At 32.4% G+C, this 21,995-nt stretch overlaps 1 pseudogene; it reads right to left on the reverse strand.

The window, feature by feature from the left end:
• Positions 1-7,282: 7,282 nt before the first annotated feature.
• On the reverse strand, positions 7,283-21,793 carry LOC114074795 (annotated as a pseudogene).
• Positions 21,794-21,995: the final 202 nt, after the last annotated feature.

Raw genomic sequence — 21,995 nt, forward strand, 5'->3', positions numbered from 1 at the left:
TTTACATGATCATTTCAAATGGTTATGTGGAATGGTACTAGGCTTGACACTTGGATGCCTAGTACTTTGTGTGAAACTATTCATAACGGATTTTCTTTTAGCTTAGGGTCTTCATTGCAGATACATTTATTGAACATCAATCTTGGATTGGGGTATGACAACCCAAAAAGTATATTTCTTATTCGTATATAGAAAATTGACTAATATCCCTTAGCCAATTTTTCTATACTATGCCCAATATTTCTCAATATTGGGCATTGGGGTGCCTATGTACCACTAATAGGCTATCCTAAGGGCATACTGGCTTTTCATTAGACATATGGTTTTCCAGAATGTTACATCATCCACCACTTGATGAACACTTGATATTTCATTTTGATATGCAACATCCAATTCATTCTCAACTACCACTCACTCCATTGTTTTTGTTTTAATTACAACCCACAGAACATACTTGTCCCTACGCAACGGATAAGGAGCATAGTACACTTGCTTAACATTCTGTGCAATTATAAAAGGATAATAAGCCTCATACTTCCTAGTGTGCTTGACTTCAATGATATTATTCTGCTTAAGATCCCTCGTACCTCTTGAAGTTGGATCAAACAACTTGCATAGGAAAGTACTATTTTTTTGATTGGCCAACCCGAATACTCCAACTCTAGAATCTCCTTTAGGACGCCAAAATAATGAAAATTCTCGTTTTGATTTTCATCATCACCTTTAAACCAAACACCACTAATATTTGTTTTCTTATTCTTGGAGTATTTCTCTGTGATAAATTTAAAACCATTAACGATATATTGGGACATTGTGTGAACAGTAATCGGTTCCCAAGAAATATCCTTGAAAAATTGATCAAATGTGGCGACATTTTCTGAATTGTAGACCTATATATGGTTAATTAATTAAAGGATATGTTAGTAGAAAGAGGTGTAAACTAATATGTGAATAGGTGTATATATTACAACACTTGCCCAATTAGTATATCACGGTATAAATGATGGAAACACTTGATCATGACCATATTGGCTCACAAAATAACGGTAGAATCACATTCAAAATACAGTTAGTTTCCTTGATAAAATGATAGTTGAATATATGTTTTTTACATATTTATATTTCTTACTCTAAGAAGGGTTGGACTTCTGGACAATTCAACAAGACATGAAGCTCTGCAGATTTTTTCTCCTTTTCGGTAAGTTTGTGCAATGTACACTTTTTTGAACCCTTACCCGGTTGGTTGAAGATCCATAATGATTGTACCGCAGGATCATTCTCAATATCATCATGTCGATTAGGTCTGTTTCTCAAACACGATACATCAGGTTTTAACGGACGTTCGTGTAAATTTTTACCAAAAATAAACTCAAAATTCTGGATCACTAAAAAAGATGGACTATAGATCACGAAAGACAGTAAAATGAGGGATTTACCTACTTTGGGGATCGTTTTACCTCTAAAATGTGTTGTTTTGGACGTGGTGACCAACACGCTCAATAGATAAGAATATACGGGCGTTAAAATCTACACTCTTGGAATTCCTTTGTGTTGTTTTCTTTTATGATGTGGATTTCAGACCTATAAATTTTGTCTTCATCGAAGCTAAATAAACTTGTTGGTTCACTGAATAATATGAAGAAAGCAAGAGAACATGAGATGTGGTGGAGCTTATTAAAAAATATGAAGAGGAAAAAATGAACAATTAAGAGATAGAAATGGTTAGAAGAAGGAAGAAGAAATAAGTGAAAGGGGTGGTAGGTGTTGGGTATGAGGGAAAATAAAATAGTGGGTGGGTGGGGCTGGGTATGGGCGAATAAAATGGATCCACATTTTAAATTTAAATTTTAGAAAATGCATATGTAATTAATTACTTAGTGTAAATTAAATTTAGGAAGTGTTAAACAAAAATTTGTGAAAATAGATACTAAAAAATTAATTAATGATGTGGTGCTGACATGGCCTGTCATGGTGCTGACATGGCTATGTTTTGGTACTTACATGGCTATGATGTGGCGAATGATAGTGATATATATAATAATATCACGATGGTTTTGAATTTATTCAAAGATGTTTAGAGGGGGGGGGGGGTGTTTAAACGCCCGTGTAGTTTAAGTACTTGAGTAAGTTATTCAACCAAGTCCAAGGTTTCTTTTATGTATTTTCCCTTAAAAATACAATAATATTCAGTTTGTATGTAAAGGTACAATATAAGTCAATTTGGGAGATTCTCTAACCGACAACGATCACTATGAGCTATGTGATGATACAACTTTTTTTACCACGCTTCCAAAACTGTTTTATACCTTGCCGGAGTACAAGACATCCTCAACTAATTGGATCCATTAAGCTATGCTCAAAAAGTAATAAGGAATCATCTAAAAAGTATGACCCTCTTCTAGCCATATTGGATACATGATTTATAAGGACTTTGAGTTGTTTGAACTCGTCCCCATATCGAAGCTCAATACTACTCCCAATATATACACAAATCTTATGTTTAAAAAAATTTTCTCATCCTCAAGTTTGAGATTATTACTCAAAATATTCTCTTAAAAGAGATTATACTCAAAACTTCTCATGTTCTCATTTGGAAATCAAGGTTTACTCCTCATTTTAAATGTAACAACATTTTCTCTTGGGAATACTTAGTTCGCATATATTCATTTTGAAAAAATGAAACTCTACTCTCACCATCCTCATACTCAAGTACTTATGTGTTCAAACAAGTTTCAAAAGATTGTAAAAGACTTCTCGAATTAACTGAAAAGAACTCTTAAGACTTAACACTTAACTCTACCTTGAAATTAAATTATGAATTCAATGGTTCTGATTCATTCTATGAATAATCTCTTGATGTTTAGATGTAGTTTAGAATAGTTAGAATCCGAAAAGAGTAAAGATATACTTTCAAATAACTCAGGCGGGATAACTAACAGAACAATAGGCGGGGCAGGCAATCCTAGAGCGCTGAGTGGAGCGGGGTTTAGCCCCTAAACTACATACCATATTTCGTGTTGCTGTGTTGGCGCATTGTGCCAACTTATGCTCAAAATTTTTCCAACGAATTTTATTCTTCGTTTTTAGGCCCTAATTCACCTAGAATTGAATGATTTTTTCCAAACTCTCCTAAATTAGAATACCCAACATTAATAAACAAAAATCCACTCATAAACAACCCTCATCTTAAAAAACTATCAAAATCTCAATAATCAAGATATACAAATGAAATTTCAAGAACTAATAAAAAATCTCAATACATGGATTATCATAGACAAAATTAACTCAAGAAACTCGTGATTGACATGTGGTTGACCGAATCCATCACTATGAAAAACTTACATACCTCTTACAGATCAAACCCTTTGGCAAAATTCCTCGACAAATCTAAATAATTTTGACGAACGCCTAAAACCTTCGCTCATTTCTCTTCTTGAACTCCTCTTAAAACCCTAAGAGTATTTAACGATTGTGAAAACTGAACCAAATAAGTTAAGATCCCTAAAATATTACTAAAAATGTTTAAAGCTAATGGAGTAAGGAAAAAACCTGAATACCCCTCATTAATTCGGGGTAAATTTCATTAACTGAACTGACTGACTTCAAACGAGCATATACACCTCATATGAACTCAAAACCTAGCAAACTAGGTGTTGTTTGAAGAGGATTTAAATAACATTCATTCGATATCTTATAGTCAACCTAAATTTTCACACCTTGATCCTATGCCCTGAACGCAACTAACACTCGAGAACCATTATTGGCCCAAGCGAACGCTTAGCTTGACTTACTAATCAGTAGAAGACTTAACTAACATGAAATAGTCTCAGAAGATAAACTCATGCAATAAACTCAGAATGTCTTAAAAGAGACATTTACTAGCCAATAAGGCAACTCAAGTCTAAGGCATTAACAATTGTAAATGAAAAGCCTCATGAATTACTGTCTATCCATCTATAAAGCCCCTAATAATATGAGAAACAAGACTCCTGATCATCCTAGAACTGTAATAACTGAAACATAACAAATTGGGATCCTCAGGAAAGCAAGGAGGCTCACCAATAACTCTTAAGCTCAACAATATCAATGAAGCGCAAGATGTCGATCCTGGTTACCTGCATGTACATCATAAAAGATGCAGGCCAAATGACGTAAGTACATGAAATTTACGAGCTCGTGAGGAGAATTCTAAAACAAGACATAAGCTTGAAAGGGAACTGAAAAAACTTACTTTGTCTTAACTCAACTCAACTCAACTCTTTTTATATAAAGAAATAATAAAGATGCAATATAAAACAAAATAAAACATGTCGATAACAACTCAGTGTTTTGAGAAAGACAATATTAACATCGCTTTGTTTGTGAAAATACAAGTAATTCTGTGAGAGATTCTCTAACCAACAACAATCACTATGAAGTATGTTCATGATACAATGCCTCGTTCATGCTGGCAGAACTGTCCTATACTTTGCCGGGGTATAGGACTACTCAGTATGTGGATCCACTAGTTCATACTAAAAATTGTTAATGTATTATCTAAATTGTATGACCCTTTTTACTCACGTTGGCTACATGGTTTATGGAGACTTTGAGTTATCTGAACTCGTCTCCATATTGATGCTCAATACTACTTCAAAATGTAACTAACTTCCCAAGTAGCTTTCATTAGCTCTACTCTTCCTTAAACTCAATGCTTAAGTCTTAAGCAAGTTTAGAATATTTGTAAAAGGCTTCTTAAAATGACTGAATAACTGTCAAGACTTGACTCTTAACTGTACATTGAATTTGAATTATGAATTCAAGGTTATGGTTTGCGATAGGAAGGATATCATGATGATTAAAAGTGTTTAGATAGTTAATCATGAGAAACAGTGGAAAAACATTGCTAGGGGAGCAAGTCCACGACGTGGAGATGAATTTAAATATTTGGTTGTGCAATAATTTTTAAAAAGTGGAGTCGGAGTGCTCTTCGCAAATTTTTTCACCGGGGGATCAAGCTTGCAACGCGGACTTGCATGCCACATTCTGCCTGACTTTTTTCTTCCTCGATTTTAATCCCAATTCACCTATAATCAAATGATTTCTTTCCCAATCACTTAGAATCGAATACCCAATAGTACAAAATAATATACTAAAAATAACTTTAAAACTCATACGGCTATCTCAATAACTTATCAAAACCTCAACAATCAAGATTATGAAAAAAACTTCAATGAAACTCATAAAGAACTCAAATCCTTTACGCGTAGGTGAAAGAACTTAAGTTGAAACAATCATGATTGGTGTGTGGGTAAACTAACCCAATGTTATGTGAACTCACACACCTCTTTAGGGAACAACCCTTGGTTAAACAACCTTTAATTTCGTAAGAAATATCCAAGAATGCATTGACTTTTCTCCTATTGAACTCCTTACTCTAAAATCCTACCGTAATTTAAGATTGTGTAAACTAAATCAAATCGGTTTAGAGCCCTAATTAATTACTAAAAACGTTATAAGTTAAAGGGGTAAGGAAAAGACCAACATACCCATCATAAATTTGGGTAACTTTCCTTAACTGAACAAACTAACTTTAAACAGACACATCTCCCTCATTCAAAACTAGAAACTTAGCCATCTCTGTGGCGTTGGAAGTAGGATTTAATTATCTCTTAGGGCCACCTAACTCATCATGTACTAAAAGTTATGGTCATTTGAAGTTGACTCAAAACTCATAACTTAAGCATAACTTGCAAAATTCTCAATTTAGCTTTTCCAAAGTAGTTCTTTCTAATAAATCTAACTATTCCTAAGACGGGATGCTACAATTTAAGTCTTAAAGAATTTAACAAGTAACTCAGTCGGACATATTAGTAAGCACAAGTCAGTCACATAGTTAGTAAGGCATATAAGTAAGTTACATTAGTTAGTTATTAACAAGTAGCTAGGAATGACAATACAAGCAAAAATGGAACACAAAATAAGATCTCGTAGATGAACATAGTAAAACTGTGAGTACCTATGACCGGATCTGAGTGAATCCACAAAGAATAATGGAGACGAGCTAGTAGTTTACGTCTAATCAAATAGGATTTTTGTTTGTGAGATGAAAAAATTTAGAATTTTGAAACAAGTTTAAGGGATTTTTCTTTAGGATTTTAGAGAGTTTATTTATGGGTAAATCGGATGGGTGAAATGAGTTATGTGCAGGTTTTGAAATTTGGGTTAAAGAATTTGTCAACTCGGATATTGGTGTAGGATTGCACCACGTGTACATAGTGAGTGTTTGATTAATGGAAGGGGAAAATGTGCACTGATTATTGGAAGGCAAGAACTCTGATGGACGAAAAGTATGTCGGAGGGCGTTGACAAATCATTTTCAAAAGTTTGAGGGTATATTTATACTTTTATCAAATTTTAAAAATTGGGATTCAAATCCCAACAAAGCACAAAAAGGTTGTTATGTCTTCCCATCTACATAACCCTTAGTTGACAAAGTTTCTCAATACTTGTGTTGCTGCGTGATAAACAAGAAATAACACTATTTTTGTAAACAAATTTATAAAGGAGGAACAACCAATTGACATGGCGTTGAAGATTTACATACTTGCAACACACTATAAAAACTAATAGCATCAAGACATACAATGAAATCCTAGCACTAACATTAGCAACCCCACAAATAAAATAGGCATCAATAATGGATTAGAACCATGATGAAGCTTATAAATGCAAACGATAATAAGTAGCTTGTTGCTCAAAGCATCCCGCGTTAGCGATGTTTTGGAAAAGAGTTGCACCTTAAAGGGCATACTCTTAATAGTCTACCCTAATACAAGCATTATTAACCAAAACATTCTAAATGAGAAAGGGCCACACCCCAAAAGATGTAATTTGGACATTCACCCTAATTCAAGCATTACTACGAGAAAATATGTCTAAAACAAGGAAAATGGAAAAATAGAAACATCCCGGGCTAGCAAAGTTCAAGAAGGGTCATGCCTCAGAAAATGTAATGTGAACAATTTGTCCTAATATAAGCATTAGTAATTAAAGCTTTTCGCATTAACACTAGTTTTTTTAAAACCCACACATTATTTTAAAACCAACATACAAAACAAAACAAATCTTTCACTAAAATAATAAAAAATGCAAGTTTTATATTCTAGTTTTGACTGGTTAAGTTAACATCTTAAACATAATAAAGTCTAGTAAAATAACAACCAAATCCTCAAAATAAATTACCATTAACATCCATATGTGACATACATATATGATATATGTATACCACTAACAACTTCTACTATTTCTTGTTTTCAGGGGCAGCATGGGGAAAACCTTAAGGTGACACAATAGTCATCCTGCAAAACATAAAAAACTTCTCAGTTTAGAAACAAGTTATGCAGAATTAGTAATGTAGATATTAATTATATTGGTACTCTTCGATCTTCGTAATGTGAAGAAGTGGAATATATATGTATATAATAGCAACATACAAATTAACAATTTGAGGATTCTAAGTAGTTTGATGAGTTGGTTAATTTTATTTTTCACCTGACTAATAAGGGTTATTAGAATTAACCATCAATCCTAAAATGTTCAACAAGGTAGAAGGATAATACAAATACGTATGAAAAGAAGAATTAAATATATTACTATACCTTAGAAAGTTGTAGAGAAAGGATTAAAAAATAATAATTAATGTTGTATGGATTTTTCAAATTGACATAGATTAGAAAGAGCGCTCAAAGTTTAAAAGATAATTAATAAAAAGACCGTCATAATAGACTAGAGGAAAGGAATTGTTTTCTAGCTCTTAAAAAAAGTTCTTTGCAAATCTATTTATAAATTTTATATTCTTTTTACGAGAAATCTTATTTTTACACCTAAGAAATATATTTTCATTATTTTTTTTATATAAAAGGAAACTGAAAAGGACAGATAATTTTCTATTAATCACAAAAATCTATTGCAAAAAAAAACTATAAAAGGACAAGAAATTTCATTTTTTCACTACTTCTAGAGAGACTACTAAAAAAACACATTATTACTAGAAACTTGATTGTGAAGATATATGATTTTTAGGTTTAACATGACAATGTCAATTACTAATTTGGTTCATAATTAGGAATGTAATTTGATAAAGACTCTCTTTAAAGAACAACATTTCTTGCAATTCATTTGTTGAACATAAAGATTAATCGAGAACAAAGATAATAATTCACCTTCTTGATTTTGTAAATGAAGTTTATAACTTAAAGACTTAATTAGGCGTACATACATAAAACAAAATTGATATTTGAAAAAAATAAATAAAAAATCAACAGGAATATTTGAATGTAACATAAGATTACGTTTAGATATGCACTTAATTTTTTAAAAAATAAAAAATAATATGAACATTAACCTCTCTTGCCGTTTGTCCAATAATTTAATTGAGCTCGTTGCCAATTGTACATCTATACATGTAACAAAAACCAATATATTAAAATAATTAAAAGATGAACAAATATTAATCAAATATTCCAAAGGAGAAGAGAAAGAAAATGTTTAACCTTCGCTTAAGGTTTTCACAACCAATTGTTGTTTTGACGATTCAACAAACTTTCGAATTTCATCCACCTACATATATAACATTTAGTTTAGAAATCACAATAATATATAACCAATTCAAAAGTAAGGGAAATAGATCAATGATAAAAACCTTGTCACTCCGGACATCCAAAACTGTAATTTTTTCATTGTAGAAAATACACAGAGGTGCAAATTTTATGGCATCATATCTCGAAGGGCAAACCCTGATGAATAAAATCAACCTAAAAATTAATCGATGAGTATTTTCATTATCGAAAGCATTAACCGAGTTAATGCAAACGTTATATGTGTTTGTCAACTTTCTTGTATATTTTAAATTTTTTGATGATGTAACACATAAGAGGTCTTCATTGTTTAAACACAAGAAATCTAAGAAATATGTTTTTTTATATAACTTATAAGACAACTACTACTAATTTTTTTTATTTTACTTTTTTAAAGAGCAAGAGATCTCATTTCCTCAAACTTTTATCTGGAGAACTTTAAAAAACACTAATGCACTGATCACGACAAATTATTTATGTCTTTCTTTTATTTATTCTTCTAGAGGGAAAGTTAATTCCTTATTAAAAATTAAATTAATTGATTATTCTCATGAAGGAACAACACTTTTCTAAATTCTTTTTTGGTAAAAATTACCCTATATATTTCATACAAATTACTCTATATCTTTTCAAACTATTTACTCATATATTGGAGTTAGGATAAATTTGGAGAAAAAATTGAACGTTATGGTAAATTAGATTTGAGAGGTTAAGTAGCCATTTTGACATAAAAAATGTGATGTTGGACAAAGAAAATGTTAGAAAATGGTATTAGAAAATAGTAATTGAATTTGAATATCTTTTAAATAACTTGAAAACATAGGAATTTTGGGAGTGAAAAAAAATTCACCTCTCTTTTCGATTCACCAAAAGTCCAAGCATAAAATTTTTCCTTGCCAAATCTAGAAATGTATGCAACAAAAGCCAACACATTGTTAAAATAATTTGAAAATGAGCAAAATATTAATCAAATTTAATTACAAATGAGAAGGAAATTGTTTAACTTCCACTTAATGGTCCCACGGAAAATTCAGTTTTAGATGAACATGCATCCATTTCTACAAATTAAGAATATTGGCTACATACGTTTACAACAAATAATTTAAAAATCACAATTACGTGTATTTAATTCGACAATGAAAGAAAACAAATTAAAATATCATTTGATTAATCAAAACCTTCTCAATGGATACATCATAAACCGCAATCTTCCCATCGTTGAAAATACTCAAGGGTGCAACTTTAATGTCATTTTCCGACTCATGGTCAATCCTGATCAACACAAATATTAGAAATTATTGTTATTTTTTATGAGAGGATTTCATTTATATTTTTTTTAACAAATAAGAGATATTCAATTTTCTTACACATAATAGATCTTAAAGAAATAAATTCTTCTATTCAAATTATAAAAGAACTTCACCAAAAAAAACTAAATAATAAAAGGCGAGAAATCACTTCTCCTCATCTATCTAGGGAGAGTACTAAAACAAATACATTATTATGATAATTATCGTAGTTATCATAACCTTGTTCATGTTGAAACTGAAACAAATTCCATTGAAGTATTTGTTAGGACCGAAACTAAGCAGGTGTGAACGCGGAAGCTCGCAATGCAAACCTCGAAAGACCACGAGTAAGAAGACAACGAGAAATATACCAAAAGACACAAAGATTTAACGTGGTTCGGTCAATCGACCTACGTCCACAAAGGATATGGGCAATCCACTATAAATATGAGAGTACAAATACAGAGAGAAACAACCTCAACCAATTCACTCGGAATACATGGGAGGTTCACACAAGTGATAACGTATCAAACTTGTGACCCATAAATTCTCCCCCTAACCAAAACTCTCAAAGCCATTAAGACTACATTGTGAATGCTGATTAAGTTAGAAGGAACATTCCTCTATTTATAGAGTCCTAAACTTTTTCCTACAAGAAAAGGATTAGTCAATCCAAAACCTTTTCCTAAAAGGAAAACCTATTCATGGTAAGAAATTTAGGGCAAATAAAACCCAACAAATCTCCCCCTTGGCCTGAATTTCAGACACAATAAATTTGTCCACCTTCTTCACTTAATCTTCAACAACTTGCTTCTCCTCTCCATAATCTCCTTTGCAAAATTTATGTCTCAACACAGAGAACCTCTCTGAAACAATTTCTCCAACAAAATCTTCATTACTGTCAAAATGGTTGCGGCTAGAACTACACCCGCCAAGATGACCTCTTTCTAACCTGGTTCAATCATCGATTATCGAACCACTGAACCTGACTCCATCATTGAATCTGGCTCTGATACCACTTGTTAGGACCGAAACTAAGAAGGTGTGAACGCGGAAGCTCGCAATGCAAACCTCAAAGGACCACGAGTAAGAAGACAACGAGAAATATACCAAAAGACACAAAGATTTAAGTGGTTCGGTCAATCGACCTACGTCCACAAAGGAGATGGGCAATCCACTATAAATATGAGAGTACAAATACAGAGAGAAACAACCTCAACCAAATCACTCGGATTACATGGGAGGTTGACACAAGTGATAACGAATCAAGCTTGTGACCCACAATTTCTCCCCCTAACCAAAACTCTCAAAACCCTTAAGACTACATTGTGAATGCTGATTTAGTTAGAAGGAACATTCCTCTATTTATAGAGTCCTAAACCTTTCCTACCAGAAAAAGGATTAGTCAATCCAAAACCTTTTCCTAAAAGAAAAACCTATTTATGGTAAGAAATTTAGGGCAAATAAAACCCAACAATAAAGTATATCTTGCTGACAATAAAGCCTTAGAGATTGAAGGAAAGGGGGATGTTTGCATAAAGACCACCTCGGGAAACCAGTGGACATTGGAGGATGTCAGATATATTCCTGGGATCAAGAAAAATCTGATCTCTGTTGGTCAGTTGGATAGCACGGGATATGCAGCAGAGTTTGGGAAAGGTTCGTGTAAGATTGTAAAAGGTGCTATGGTAGTAGCTCGTGGCACCAAATCCGGAACCTTGTACACCACTGCAGGGTGTATTAACATGGTCGCTGTTGCTGAAGGTGCTTCCGGTTCATGTCTATGGCACAACAGACTTGGACACATGAGTGCTAAAGGAATGAAGATGCTGGTTGCAAAAGGAGCATTAGAGGGTCTGAAGTCTGTTGATATGGGTCTTTGCGAGAGCTGTGTTATGGGCAAGCAGAAAAGAGTAAGCTTCACAAAGACTCCTAGAGAGCCAAAGAAAGTGCGGTTGGAAATGGTCCATACAGATGTTTGGGGACCATCTCCAGTATCATCACTTGGAGGATCCAGATTCTATGTTACCTTCATTGATGATTTCAGCAGGAAGGTATGGGTTTACTTCTTGAAGCATAAGTCAGATGTGTTTGCAACTTTCAAGAAGTGGAAAGCTGAAGTTGAGAATCAGACCGGTTTGAAAGTCAAATGCCTAAGGTCTGACAATGGAGGAGAGTATGACAAATCAGAGTTCAAGGCATTCTGTGCAGCTGAGGGAATCAGATTGATGAGAACAGTTCCTGGTAAGGCAAGGCAGAATGGAATTGCTGAGAGGATGAACAGAACATTGAATGAGCGTGCAAGGAGTATGAGGATACACTGTGGGCTGCCCAAAACACTTTGGGCGGATGCTGTGAGCACAGCTGCATACTTGATCAACAGGGGACCATCAGTTCCTTTAGGGTTCAAGATTCCAGAGGAGGTGTGGACAGGAAAAGAACTCAAGTACTCACACTTGAGGACTTTTGGTTGCACTGCTTATGTTCATGTTGATCCAGAAAAGAGAGACAAGCTTGATGCCAAGGCTGTGAAGTGTTACTTCATAGGCTATGGTTCTGATTTGTTTGGTTACAGGTTTTGGAATGACAAGAACAAAAAGATCCTGAGACATTGTGATGTGACATTTGATGAGTCTGTCCTGTACAAGGACAGAGAGCCGAAGGTTCTAGAGATTACAAAGTAAGTGGGAGTTGAGGTTGAGTTGGAGAAGAGTAACCCCAGAGATGTCGAAGCAGATACTCAACCAACTCCTACTGAAGAATCTGAAGTGGAGCAAGTTACACCTGAGCAGGTGTTAAGGAGATCATCCAGAACCATCAGGGCACCAGATAGTTATTCACCTTCATTACACTAACTATTGCTGACTGATGAGGGGGAACCAGAGTCTTTTGATGAGGGCCTACAGGTGGAGGATTCGATCAAGTGGGAGCAAGCCATGGATGATGAGATGAGGTCACTTGAGAAGAACGACACATGGGTGTTGACTGAGTTACTTGCAGGGAAGAGAACTTTGCTGAACAACTGGGTGTTCAGAATCAAGACTGAACCAGATGGCAAAAGAAGGTTCAAGGCTCGTTTAGTGGTTAAAGGATATTCACAAAGGAAAGGTATTGATTATGCTGAAATATTTTCTCCTGTTGTGAAGTTAACCTCTATTCGAATTCTGTTGAGTATTGTTGCATCGGAGAATTTGCTTCTAGAGCAAATGGATGTAAAAATAGCGTTTTTACATGGAGATCTGGACAAAGAGATCTATATGCAGCAACCGGAAGGATTTGTGGTTCCAGGCAAGGAACACCTGGTGTGCAAGCTCACCAGGAGCTTGTATGGACTAAAGAAAGCACCAAGGCAGTGGTACAAGAAGTTTGACTCCTTCATGACCAAAAGTGGATTCTGCAAAGCTGAAAAGAATCCTTGTTGTTACTTCAAGAAATACACTGATTCATATGTCTTTCTACTCTTGTATGTGGATGATATGTTGATTGCAGGATCTAGTATGAGGGAGATTAACAATCTGAAGACAAGGTTGTCTGCAGCGTTTGAGATGAAAGATTTGGGTCCAGCAAAGCAGATTTTGGGGATGAAGATTTCTCGGGATAGATCTGCTGGCACTTTAAATCTATCTCAGGAGTTGTACATTGAGAAGGTGCTGAGCAGATTCAGGGTTAATGATGCTAAACCCAGGACTACTCCATTGGCAAATCACTTTAAATTGTCAAAGGAGCAGTCACCCAAGACAGCCGAGGAGCGTGAGCATATGGCACTTGTTCCATATGCTTCAGCAGTTGGGAGTTTGATGTATGCTATGGTCTGCACTAGACCTGATATAGCACATGCAGTGGGAGTTGTTAGCAGGTACATGGCGAACCCTGGGAAAGAGCATTGGGAAGCTGTGAAGTGGCTTCTGAGATATATGAGAGGTACATCCAGTACTTCACTTTGTTTTGGCAAAGTCAAGGTGACTCTACAGGGTTTTGTGGATGCTGATCTTGGTGGGGATGTTGACTCGAGCAAGAGTACATCGGGTACATTTACACCATAGGTGGAACAACAGTGAGTTGGATGTCCAGGCTTCAGAAGTGTGTTTCTCTTTCATCTACTGAAGCTGAGTATGTGGCAATAGCTGAAGCTGGGAAAGAGATGATATGGCGTGTAGATTATCTTGAGGAATTGGGCAAGAAGCAGAGTGAGAAGATTCTTTACTCAAATAGCCAGAGTGCCATACAGTTGGTGAAAAATCCAGTCTATCATTCGAAGACAAAGCACATCAGAAGGCGATACCATTTCACTCGCAGGGCAGTGGAGGATGGTGATATGCGCTTGGAGAAGATAGAGGGTGCAAAGAACCCGGCAGACATGTTGACGAAATGTGTTGATGTTGGGAAACTGAGATTATGTAAAACCTCGGTTGGTATTCTGTAGATGTTGCTACAGATGTTGCGGTGCGGTAAAGATGTTGATGATGAAGAGATTTTTTTTGAGAATGTATTTTTTGGATGACTGAGTCAGTCTCCAAGTGGGAGAATTGTTAGGTAGTGGAGCCTGATTAATATAAATTCTCTATTTTAGGCTTTCCTATTTATTATCTATTTTAGGCTTTCCTATTTATTCTCTATTTTAGGTTGTCCTATTTATTCTCTATTTATTCTCTGTAACCAAAAATACTCTTGTTTATTAATATAAATATACCTCACCGCCGTGGAAGTTTACTCACGGGGTGTTACCACGAAATATTGGGTTTTCTCTTTCTCTCTCTAGATCTCTCATCTCTTTCTCTTGAAAGTTCTTGTGTTCTTCATTCATCTAGTGTGTGTGCGTGAATTCGATCCCAACAGTATTATCATAATTATCCAATTTATCATGTTATAATTGATATTTACATATCCCTTTTACTTTGAAAATGTTCGTGTAATGAAGATTAATATAACTATATAATAGTTTTGATATAATATAATATTTTCTATTTTAACTAAAAGAGAATTTTGTTTGTCATAAAGATTATCTTTAAATCTCTTAAAATTATCTTCTATACCTTCTCGTCCAACAGACTGATCATTTATTGAAGTTAAGATTAATTTGGAGAAAAATAATTAAGATCCTTTTAATTTTTAAGAGTGAAGCTTATAATAAAATGAATCGAAAGGCTAAGTAAGCGTTCCCCCATTAAAAAAATAAGGGTGATATTTGACAAAACAAAAATTATATGGGCTATTAGAAAACACTTAGATATGTATTATCAATTTGAAAAAAAATTAGAATAAAAAATGAGAGTAGAATATTTTTTACCTAAGGGAGGTTTATCTTCGGCAATGGTAGATCTACATGCAACAAAAATAAACACATTGAAAGAATTTGAAAATGAACAAAATATTATACAAATTTAATTTTCATAGGAAAAGGAAAAGAAAAAGAAAAAGGTTTAACCTCCATCGTTTGATGAAAAGACATCATTAGTTATTGACAATTTTGCAAACTTTAGAATTTCATTTGCCTACATTCACAATAAATAGTCAAAAATCACACGAGGCCAAATAATAATTGAGAGAAAATAGATCCAATGACATTTGAGTAATAAAAACCTTATCATTGGAGACATTGAATTTTGCAACCGATCCATTGTAACAAATAGCTAAAGGTGCAATTCTCATGCCATGTTCCGAGCCACCACAAAGCCTAATAAATAAAATCAACATTTTCATTATCTAAAGTATTAATCGAATTAATATAGACGTTATATTTGTTTGTCAATTTTTTAATACATTTTAAATTTTGATGTACTTATTACTAGAAATCTTCATTTTTAACATACGAAATATTTTCATTGTTTTCACATAAGAAATCTTACAAAAATTCTTTTAAATATTAAGAGATCTATTGTCAAAATAAAATTTATAAATGGGAAAAAAGATTACATTTTTCAAAGTTCTAAAGAAAAAGATTTGAAACGAAGTAGCTCACCTAAAAGGAGAGGAACCCTAGACCAACATTTTAGATCCTTAAAAAACACATGTATACACTAATCATAATAAAATCTTTATTTCATTCTTGTATTTCTTCTTCTTGACTTTAAGTATTCTCTTTAAAAAAAGAAACCAACTTCTCTTAACTCTTCTTGGTAAATATTGCCCGTTATATTTTCATACAAAAATACGCATAATATTTCCAAACTATTATTTATTGAATTTCAAATTAATTTTGGAGAAAATTTTTTAATGTTATGGTAAACTAGTTTTGAGAGGTAAGTAGGCGTTCAAACATACTAAAAAAATTTGTAATGTTGGAAAAAAAAAAGTTAGAAAAATGGTATTTGAATATGTATTTAAATAAGGCAAAAATATTCATTACCCCCCTGAACTTGAAGCTTTTTATTCAGTGTACACCTAAACTTTATTTTGTTTCAGTTACCCCCCTGAACTTGAAGCTTTTTATTCAGTGTACACCTAAACTTTATTTTGTTTCAGTTACCCCCCTGAACTTGCTTATTCATCCAACACGTACACCTTTTCTGTCCACTCACTACGATCGTGTCTACACGCGCATGACACCTAGATAAATATGTTGCCACCTAGATAAATATTTTGCCGCCTAGATAAATATTTTGTCGCCTAGATAATACCAACCTTCACAATTCACAAATCTTAAGACTTCTCAAAGAAGCTTCTCTGTTTTCTTCTAAACCTCTTTGCTTTTCTCTAAACCTCTCAGGAGTAGATTTGGCAAGTGTAATCGATAAAGTAACGAGTAGATTTGTGCCTGTTGCAGTTCTGGAGTAAAGACTTGCTAGATTTCGTGAAGTGTTTGGTCGATTGGTGTTGATTTGTCAATTTTCTTTGGATCTTGTCTGAAATTGTTAACAATTAAAACAAAAAAAGTGAGAAAAGCAAAGAGGTTTAGAGCAAAACGGAGAAGCTTCTTTGAGAAGTTTTAAGATTTGTGAATTGTGAAGGTTGGTATGATCTAGGTGGCAAATATTTATCTAGGTGTCAAAATATTTATCTAGGTGTCATGCGCGTGTAGACACGGTCGTAGTGAGTGGACAGAAAAGATGTACGTGTTGGATGAATAAGCAAGTTCAGAGGGGTAATTAAAACAAAATAAAGTTTAGGTGTACACTGAATAAAAAGCTTCGAGTTAAGGGGGGGTAATGAATACTTTTGCCTTTAAATAACTTGAAAATATAGAAATTTTAAAAGTGCCAAAAAGTTCACCTCTCTTTTTGCTTCCCTGAGACTCCAAGTATAGAGTTTCTCCTAGCCAAATGTTGATCTATACGTAACAAAATTCAACACATTATCAAAATAATTTCAAGATGAGCAAAATATTAATCAAATTTAATTTTGCAAATGAGAAGGAAAAGGAAATTCTTTAACCTCCGGTTAATGTTTCCAGGTAAATTTTCTTCCGGATGGAAATGCATCATTAACTTTTTACTTTTCTGCAAATGCTAGAATATTTGTTGCCTACATATATAATAAATAATTTGAAATTCACGATATGTTTAATTAATTTAATTAGGAATGAATAACATTTGATTAATACAAACCTTATCCATGGAGATATTGAGACTATCCGTCTTTCCATCATAGGAAAAATTCATGGGAAAATTTTTTATGCCATTTTCCGAGCCATAGTCAAGCCTGATTAATGCAATCAACACAAAGATAATTGGTTAATGGGTATTTTCATTGTCTACAAGCATTCACCAAGTCAATGTATTGCTTTTGCTTAAAAATATATCTTTTAATTTTATATTCTTTTTACGTAACATACTAATTTATCATATATTAATGTTAATAATAAAATTATAATTAATATTTTCTTGAGTTTTTAAAATGAAGCTTATGTTAAACTAGATTTGAAATGATAAATGGATGTTTTCACGTTGTAAAAAGAAGGTGATATCTGACAAAACAATAGTTATAAGGGGTATAATGAAGTATAAAATTGTATTAGACTTGGAAAAATAAAATAAAATTGTGAGTGAAAATAAATTTACTTTGTTTTCGACTTCTCGGAAAATCTAGGTAAGGAGATGCTCCTTGCCAATGATAAATTTGCATGCAACAAAAAAATAACACATTAGTGAAATAATTTGAAAACAAACAAAACATTGTATAAATTTAATTTTCATAGGATAAGGAAAAGAAAAATGTTTAACTTCCATAGTTTGATGAACAGTCATTCTTGATTTTGACCTATTTGAAAATTTTAGAATATCATTTGTCTACATTCACAACAAATATTAAGAAATCATAATTATATGAACTCAATTAAAAAGTGAAAAAACATAAAATAAAAAATCAATGACATTTAATTGATAAAAACCTTGTCACTAGACACATGGAAAGATGCAACGATTTCATTGTAGCAAATGTCAAAAGTGCAATTTTCATGTTATTTTCAAAACCACCACAAACCCTAGTTAATAAAATCAACATAAAGATCAACTGATGGATAGTAAAGAAATTGAGAGGTTAAGTTGGTGTTCGAACATTAAAAAAAGTAGTTACGTTGGACAAAAACTGTTAGAAAGAGATATTAGAAAACATATAGAAATTTCAAAAGTGGAAAAAAATTCACTTCTCTTTTCCCTTCTCGGAGAATCTAAGCTATAGTTTCTCCTAGCCAAATGTTGAGCTATATGAAACAAAAACCAACACATTATTAAACTAATTTCAAGATTAGCAAATTATTAATCAAATATAATTTTCAAATTTTACCTCCACTAAATGTTTCCACGAACGATTGTTTTTCAAATGAAACTGCATCTTGAAATTTTAGTTTTTATGCAAACTCTAAAATATTTGCTACCTATATACATAATAAATCATTCAAAAATCATAATTATGTGTAATCTGTTAAACAGTAAGACCAAATCGATTAGAGAATAATGACATTTGATTAATACAAACCTCGTCACTGAGGACATCAAAACTCACAATTGTTCCATCATAGGAAATAGTCAAAGGCGCAATTATTATGTCATTTTTCGAGCCACATTCAAGCCTATTTATTACAATCAACACAAAGATTAATCTATGGGTTCATTATCTAAAGCATTAACCAAGTCAATGTAAGTGTTGCATTTGCTTAATTTTTTATTTTTTAAAAAACTATATTCTTTTTACGAGAGATCTTCATAATAGATTTGAGAAAATAATAATTTTTCTAATTAAATTGTAATAGAGATATTGTTGAAAAAAAATGTACACTATATATCACATTATAAAAACACGTGAGATACTTGAGAACTTTGTCCATGTGGAAATTAAAACAATCTCCATTAAGGTATTATAATAGTTATGCTATTATCATTTTATAATTAAATATTTGCATAACCGTGTTGAAGAAGTTCAGACATAAAAAAAAGTGATATTTGACAAAATAAAAGTTAGAAGAGAATTAGGAAGTATAAAATTGTGTTTGGATATGCATTTAATTAATTTGAAAAAAAATTGGGAGTGAAAAAAAATTACCTCGTTTTTTGATTCTCCGAGAATGTCAACAACGAGTTACTCCTCGCCTATGGAAGATCTACACGCAACAAAATCAACACTTAACTTAAATAATCTGAAAATGAACAAAACATTATTCAAATTAATTTGCGAAGGAGAAGGAAAAGAAAAATGTTTAACCTCCACTTAATGTTTTCACATATAATTCTTTTTTGGTGGGATGACATTCTTAATTTTTAAACTTTCTGCCAACTTTAGAATATCCTCCTACATACACAACGAATAATTTAGAAATACAATTATATGAAACCAATTAAAAAGTTAAAGAAAATGACATTTGATTAATAAAAACCTTATCGCTGGACACGTTGAAATTTACAGCCCTTCCATTGCTCCCAATAGTCAAAAGCACATTTTTCATGTAAATTTTCAAGCCACCACAAAGCCTAATTAATAAAATCAACACAAATATCAATCAATATATTTTTTTTCATTGTTTGAAATACTAATCGAGTCACTAGAGATAATATATTTGCTCAAGAAAGTCACAATCCCTTTATAATTTTCTTAATTTATATATATTTTTAGCGATAAATCTTTTTTTTACGCATAAGATTATTTTTTTTGGGGGGGGGGGGGGGGGGGTTTTTTTTTTTGGCAAACTTGGCTGTGCATAAATTTGATTCCTAGGTTTAATATGACAGTTATTTGCTAAATTAATTCGTAATCATAAATGTCACATAATTAAGTGCTCTCATTAAAGAACAATTCAACTTCTTTTAATTCTATTTGATAAAGATAACGTTTTATATTTAAAAAATTACCTTTTAATTTTCAAAATATTTAATCCTTTATTTAGAAGCACCCTTTAACTATTCATATGCATTTAATTTGAAAAAAAATGACTACCAACCTTTCTTTTCGCTTCTCCAAGAATCTAAGTAAAGAGTTTCTCCTCGCCGCTGAGATATCTAAATTGAACAAACCAACATATTATTCTTACACTTTTAATAAATAGTTCAAAAATGAAAATCAAGATTATTGAAACACTCAAGCCTGAATTCCTATTATTTAGAGCTAGAAGTTTTGTCAGAACCAAGCGTTAAATTCTCAAAAGAGAAGGTAAAGAAAAATGTTTAATTACCTTGACTTTGTATTTCCACAAGCAACGGGTTTTTTTGATGAAACGACATTCATAACTTTTGAGTTATGTGCAAACTCAATAATTTCCCTTGCCTAGATACAGAACATATTCAAAATCACAATTACATGTAATCAATTCAATAGTGAAAGGAAAAGGTTTAATGATTAATGGCATTTGATAAATAAAAATTAACCTTATCACTTGAGAAATTAAAAATCTCAACAGTTTCATCGAAGTTAATACTTAGCGTCACAATTTTTGTTGTTACTCCACTAGAAATTGCACTTTTGAGAATTTCATTGGGATGGTTCTTCCTAATCACATTTTCAGTATCTACAAGAAAGTTTCACAAGGAAAAAAAGTTAGAAGTTAAGGTTAATTAATTGGATAAATCAAACAAATATGTATACTTACAGGCATGAACATATACTCATTGATGAATTTTATATACCTAGTGCATTTTAATTTTATATACGTTTACTGTTGTAAAGTTTTTTTTTTTGTTTAGCATTTATATCCTCACGCTTTATGACATTGTAAGATTGATATGTCCTTAAAGGCTACAACAATAGATATATAATGTATTTAAACTTAATTCTAATTTAATATAACACAAAAAATAAATTAAATTCTAAATTACAATTAATTAAGCTAGCATTTAGTCAAAGATTCTGAAAGTATATTTTGACAATTTATCTTTAAATATTTGTTTGACCATGAAATTTGATATGAAAATCTGATTTTTAAATATTATAGGGAACTTCCAATCACACTTCAATTTTTTTTCCAAATAAATACATGTTCAAGTACAATTTCCAAATAAGAAAATCACTAGTTAAAATTTTAATATTTTCAAATTTCAGCTTTAAAAAATATAGCCAAATGGGGCTAAAATTAGGATTGACACCAACGATGTTAACTTGAGTGGAATGGACCCTCCATCACGGGAATCACATAAACAATCAATTAAAAACGACGATTAGCCTTAAGGTATAATAGTATAAATTTTTGTCAAGTGTTTGGTTATAAGACTTCAAAATTCATTTGAATTTGAATCTCAAAATTGAAAAAAGAAGTGCTCTTAACGTGTTTGTAAACTACATTTCATAAATCAAATGTGTCATCTTCTCTCCTTTGAAAAAAATATAATCGAGCAAAGTTCATCATCAAATTCAACTTTGTAAATGTAAATAAATAAAAAAAAATATTTGAGATCTATTGTAAACTTCAGTTTTTACATTCCAAGATCTTAAAGAAAGATTGTAAGCGAATATACCTGAAGACATTATCACAAGCAAAAGCGTTGATCCAAAAAATGTTTCTACCTCCTTCCTCTAGCCTAATGTTTCCACCAACTGCAGTACTGGAAATGTGCAAGGACAATGTGTTAACTCTAATTGGTGAAAAAGATAAATTTATAGAGGTTTAGACTTAATCTGGTACGTCCATCAAGTAAGTCTTCATCAAATATTAAAGATGTATTTTACA

Source organism: Solanum pennellii, chromosome 1 (genome assembly GCF_001406875.1).
Source record: "Solanum pennellii chromosome 1, SPENNV200".
NCBI classification, from domain to species: Eukaryota; Viridiplantae; Streptophyta; class Magnoliopsida; order Solanales; family Solanaceae; genus Solanum; species Solanum pennellii.